Raw genomic sequence first — 6,379 nt, 5'->3', positions numbered from 1 at the left:
GGTGTATGAAGCTGTTGGTGAGTCTGGTAGTGCGGGAGCGCAGGCTTCTGTACCTCTTCCCAGAGGGCAGTAGATCGAACAGATTGTGAGCGGGGTGACTTGCATCACTCACAATTTTGGTCGCCTTGCGGGTGAGGTGGGTGGTGTAAATGTCCTTCAGGGAGGGGAGTGAAGCACCAATAATCCTTCCAGCTGTGTTCACTATGCGCTGCAGGGCTTTCCTGTTGTATTCAGTGCAGCTTCCGCCCCACACAGCGATACAGCTGGAGAGGATGCTCTCAATGGTGCCTCGGTAGAATGTGGTCATGATGGCTGGTGGAGCACTTGCTCGCCTGAGTTTCCGCAGGAAGTACAGGCGGCGCTGAGCTCTCTTCGCCAGTGATGCAGTGTTGGTGGTCCAGGAGAGGTCTTCGCTGATGTGCACCCCCAGGAATTTGGTGCTGCTCGCTCTCTCCACCACAGCACCGTCGATGGTCAGTGGCAGGTGTTGGGTGTGACCTCTCCGGAAGTCAACAACAATCTCTTTGGTCTTGCTGACGTTCAGCAGGAGGTTGTTGTCCCTGCACCACGTGGTCAGATGGTCGACCTCCAACCTGTATTGAGTCTCGTCGCCCTTGGTGATGAGACCCACCAGAGTTGTGTCGTCAGCAAATTTCACTATGTGATTGTTGCTGTAGGTTGCAGTGCAGTCATGCGTCAGCAGGGTGAAGAGCAGCGGACTGAGCACGCAGCCTTGGGGGGCCCCTGTGCTCAGTGTGATGCTGCTTGAGGTATTGTTGCCAACACGTACTACTTGAGGCCTCTGACAGAGGAAGTCCAGTAGCCAGTTGCAGAGGTAGGTACTGAGTCCCAGTTTGTCAAGTTTGCAGATGAGTTGTTGTGGTATTATGGTGTTGAATGCAGAACTGAAGTCTATAAACAGCAATCTCACATATGAGTCTCTTTTTTCCAGGTGGGTGAGGGCTGGGTGGAGGGCAGAGCAGATTGCATCCTCTGTAGACCGCTTGGCTCGGTATGCAAACTGGAAGGGGTCCAGGGTGGGGGGGAGAATGGCTTTGATATGTGACATGACAAGCCGCTCAAAGCACTTCATGATGATGGGTGTCAGTGCCACAGGGCGGTAGTCATTGAAGCAGGATGGAGCAGTTTTCTTCGGCACAGGTATGATGGTGGCAGCTTTGAAACATGATGGGACGATGGCTTGCTTCAGGGAAGTGTTAAAGATGTCTGTGAAGACATCCTTAAGCTCCCCTGCGCAGTCCTTCAGCGCACGACCTGGGATGTTGTCTGGACCTGTTGCCTTACGGGTGTTGATAGCAGCAAGTGTCCTCTTCACGCTGTCGGCATATGAGCAAGCTGTCATTGGCCAAGGTCCCTGAATTCACAAGAGAAATTGTACAAATGCACAAATCACCCAGGTAAAAAAGTAGTATACTTTAGTGTGTTAGAAATATGATTAAAGTATATGAAGTATAAAGCAAGTATGCTTACACTTTTTGTACTTTATGTAAAGTAGGTTTAATGTGTACTTTTAGAAAGTATACTTCAAAGTAGATGTTATTAAGTTCAACTTCAGTGTACTAAAATTAAATATACTTATTGTGCAATATTCAAAGTGTTTTTGTAATGTACTTTTCAAAAGTGTACTTTGTTGTTAGTGTATTTTAAATGGTAAAGAAGTTTATTTAGTTTAAGTGTATTAAATTGCTAATACTTAGAGTTGTAATATAGTGTACTTATGGAAAGTATATTTTTTTGGTAGGCCTAATACATTGTTTGTATAGTTTCATAGTCATCTCACCTTTAATAAAATACTAATGTGTAGCCTTTAGGCCTGATATGTCAGCCGCATGGATGGCAATGTGCAATAACCTAGCCTAGACACACTGATCTATCAGTTTTGGTCATCAAATAATATTTTTCTTTTGTTGATTTTGTGTCTTAGTAAGGTAGTAGCCTATACGTTTGTGATGTAGAGGTTGTGAGAGGATGAATGTGTCATTTTGTTAAATTTATAGGCAACACAGTTAAATGTATAGGCAGTCCAGTTGACCAATAACATGGCTGTTTGAATTTGAAATGGAGTGGGCAGATCTGTGCACCTTTCGAGCAAAATGTGGTGTGAGCAAACATTAACGTTATTTTATACAGTCTATGCTTGTAACTTTATTTGCAAGACAGATGGACTGTAGAGACCAGAAAATGCATACGTTTACGGTCCGTATTAGGTTACAGGTTTGTCCAAATTAAAGATACCATAAATTCTAGTCATGCCAGAGACGTTGGTCCTACAGAGCCAGAAGGACTCGTAATATGAGATAACAAGGGCTGAAGCCAGTTGGATCTAAAGTGCCAAGTTATTCGTTATCAGGTGAGTCCCAAAGCATATTGTTAAATGATTCTGATGTAGCTTACTCTTTATGACCTTCGGTAGTCTTTGGAGAAGTTAAATTGATGGCTTAGCAATCTTTCAAGAGTTTGTTTTTATCCTTGCTAGTACAAGCTAGCAATGCCAGATCACGTTAGCTAATTTAGCTAACGTTAACGTCATAAACCTCGACCCAGATCCCTATCAAGAAGAAAACTACATTAAACTAGCCTGCTTTGTGTTTGTGGGATTATTGACAAGCGTTGGCTAGCACTAACGTTAACGTTAGACAAACTATGATGGAAGAAAGTGTGTTCTTTAGTATTATGTGTGGCAACGTTTGCCTAAAGTTCACCAATGTTCTTTAGCATTATGTGTGGTGTAGGCTACCTCACAGAAAGGAGGATGGTGCTAGGCTAGTCACACTTCACATTCATTAGGCATGCTAATGACATTGTAGCTGTTTTTTTATTTAATCGTGGAGACATCTTTTAAAATGAGTCTACAGGGCAAATTACATGCATTTTAAGTATGACGTTTTTTTCCCACCATTGATATTAGGGGGAATTAAACCTGGTGTTCTACTAAGTTAGTGCTAAGAAGCTTAGGCTACATGATTGATATTATGCCTTGGTTTGCGATAGATTTAGATTTGTTTTAATTATTCGTGTTTGACAGAGCATTCTAGTTCATTTCATGGTAGTGTTTGTAATTTACCTAGTTTTAATATGTAGCCTAACTATGTTTTTACAGGTGTTTCTGGACAGTTTTGAAACCGAGATGTCTGAACGCCTCAAATAATCAGCAGTAAAGGTAAATATTCTTCATCCAGGACCTTGCCCCATTACTCTTAACCCTTAAAGGAGTACCGTCACACCGGTGTGACGGGAATGTTGAGAAATGAACGTTCTAAAGAATATCTGGGTTCATTAAATTCAACATAGAATTTTAGAACCTTCAATTGTTGCGGAACTTGTTCAAAAACCTACACCTTTAAGGGTTAAAGCATAACTCAAGCCAAAATGCAACCTAGGGTCTTTTTGTGAATGTACCTGAGTCAAACTTTCATTTGAAAGCATAATTAAGTCAGAAGCGCCACCATTAAGCTTGACTGTATTGTCGTTTCTGGGTCAAATGCCATTTTGAATGGGAGTCGTAGGGGCAGAACTATTTTGATACATGATTTTGATTCATGCATCAAAATAGTAGGCTAGTGTGCCCCTACGACTCCCATTTAAAATGCCATTTGACCCAAAAACGATAATACGGTTGTATTGGAAACAAAGGAATCTAAGGTAATCAAATGCAGAAAACAGGGTGGTTGCACTCATATCGGTGCCAAGGTGCACAACGCTTTAAGGATAGACTACCTGGCCGGGTCTACCCATACCAGGATGGCAAACAGATGGTGTCAATACCAATTTGACCCATAAAAAGTAAATGTCAAATAGGTACAGATAATCTGAATTAATCTCATCATTGCCAATGGATTTCTGTGTAAAATATTGTTTATCTTGTAAAATGTTGTCCATCTTCTTTCTGTTCACAGACAACAAAGACAAATTCTTTAATACCAAGGTCATTGCATTTGACTGCTGTCCAGCCCTGGGTTGCCACCGAAAACTTTATGCATCTTGGACTGGAAGATGGTGTTCTAGTAAGGAAGCTAGCTACCACAGCTTTTGCCACCACATCTCAGTGTTGGGAGGGAAGTTCACTCACTGCACAACTCTACCAGCTGTACCTTTCCTCCTCAGCCATGATCCGTAACCACCATGGTTTTCTTTCTGGGCCAGAAGACTTTGCAAACAAATAAGCAATAAATGATCATGCATTACAAATTTAGCCATGTTAGACTGTTAAGTGGTTGGCTTGTAGGCTGGGTGTCCAGTAAACAATTTCAAGCTTAGAGGGCAAATTCTCTCACCTAGGAGGGTAAACAACTTTTGTTTTTCATGAAATCAGCATTTTGAATTGATGGTCTACCAATGAGGCTGTAGAGTATCGCGACACAATAGTGGCAAAAAGCATTTGCGCGATAAAACATGCATTCGGGTGTATAATAATATATATATTATTTCACACACGTATATATTAAATGCGTGCGTCCAAATTCTCTCTGCGCGTGTGCACTCAGAGGAAACTGCTCCCCAAGCATGGAAGAAAATGCTGTGAGCGAGGAGGAATCTGACCAGCGCTCCAAACAGAAACAGCCACTCGAAAAATCTATGCATGTGAAATAATATAATACGCCCAAATGCATGTTTTATCGCGTTACCACATCCAACTTGAAAAGATATGCTCAAGAGATCCATAACTTTCATAAAAAAATGTTTTACTTTTGTTATGGATGAATATTATGTTTTGTTTTCATTCATGTCAATAAAATGTTTTTCTCCTAATCAAAGTGTAATTTGTCATGTAACAGAATAGGTAGGAGAGTACTAATAGTACAATTTTAAATCACACTAATATTATACTTAAATTGCATGCCTTTATAATGCTTAAAGTATCTTAAGACTATACTTTTATTAACATAACTGCAAACTTTCAAGGCACTTATTGTAGTCAGGAAATACATTTGAAGTTAATTTAAAATATTACAGAAGCATGCCAAATGAATAGAAATGAGGATAAGAGTGTATTCAAAATACACTACTACTCTATTATTAGTTATACTGTAATGCCTTTTAAGTACATTTCCAATACACTTGGAATGTTACAAAATTCCCAAAATACACTCCCACTCCTGTAAAGAAGACAAGCATGTGTTTGGGGTTTTAGACATGAATACATAGGAATGTACCTGGAGAAAACACACAAAAAACACATGCACACACACACACACACCAAGATCTCCTTTGTCCCCCTTGGGTCCAGGAGCTCCCTCTCTGCCATCTTTCCCATCTCTTCCGTCTTTGCCAGGGAGGCCGTTGTGCCCAGGGGTGCCAGGTAATCCAGCGAGGGCAGGGCAGCTGAGGGCTGGAGGCTCCAGGGATTGAGCTTCTCGCACAATAAGCAGCTGAATCTGCAGCAGCAACAGCACAGAGACACAGAGTGGGGATGCTGCCATGCTTTCACTAGCTCCTGACTGACCGTCTGAAGTGATCGAGAGATTCATGTATTTATACAGATCCTTGTCCAGATCATATGCTGTAAGTTCATTACAAATAAACCCTGCTCAAATATTTGTTTTCTGGGGCAGTGGTAAACTGGCTCAGACACACCTTTTGTTACAGTAATATTGCCTCAGAGATTACAGCAATTTACAGATTTTTTATGAAAATAGCTTAGAGTAGAGAATGAGGAAATAAAGACATAATTGGGACTAGGTTGATATTATATCTACTTAACTACTGTAGCTAGCTAACGTTAGCAATAACTATGCTAGCTAGGCTAGCTAACGAGGAAACTACAAATATCTGTCCATTTGGCATGTTTTCCCACTCGACATTATAAAAGAAGTAGTGAGACAGTCGTAAATCGCGGGCTGTTATCCCAGTGGACACAACCAATCCAATATGATATGTAAACAAACCTCCGTGATAACCCACCCTCAATGACAGCTACAGCCAGGCAGTATGGCTTGTTGGGTTGATGATGTTAGACAGTGGCCTCCGGTCACAGATGAAGGTACAAGCGATCTTACATATTATTTATGAAAATAGCTTAGAGTAGAGAATGAGGGAATACATAATTGGGACCAGGTTGATATTATATCTACTTAACTACTGTAGCTCTAACGTCAGCAATAACTATGCTAGCTAGGCTAGCTAACGAGGAAACTATAAAAATATCTGTCCATTTGGCAACAATAAATAAATGAATGGATATTAAATAAACAAATTCATGTTATTCATTTGTGACCATTGTTTATCTAATTTTCACATTTCAAAAGGAAAGGGTAAGGTACAGCTAACTGCTATCTGTGCAAACCGTATGGTAACGTTAGGCTACCAGACAGGGGCAGTCGTATTTTGTGTATCTCACATTTTTCTTTTGTTCCAACTG

General features: G+C 41.0%; 1 long non-coding RNA gene across 1 annotated transcript; it reads left to right on the top strand.

The window, feature by feature from the left end:
- The first annotated feature begins 1,999 nt into the window (after positions 1–1,999).
- Positions 2,000–4,209, top strand: LOC121720292. The gene is made up of 3 exons (XR_006034479.1): positions 2,000–2,371; positions 3,122–3,181; positions 3,918–4,209. It is a non-coding gene; the product is annotated as an uncharacterized LOC121720292 (long non-coding RNA).
- Positions 4,210–6,379: the final 2,170 nt, after the last annotated feature.

Source organism: Alosa sapidissima, chromosome 10 (genome assembly GCF_018492685.1).
Source record: "Alosa sapidissima isolate fAloSap1 chromosome 10, fAloSap1.pri, whole genome shotgun sequence".
Classification (NCBI taxonomy): Eukaryota; Metazoa; Chordata; class Actinopteri; order Clupeiformes; family Clupeidae; genus Alosa; species Alosa sapidissima.
Note: the sequence above shows the minus strand (reverse complement) of the source record. Positions and strands in the feature narration are given on the sequence as shown.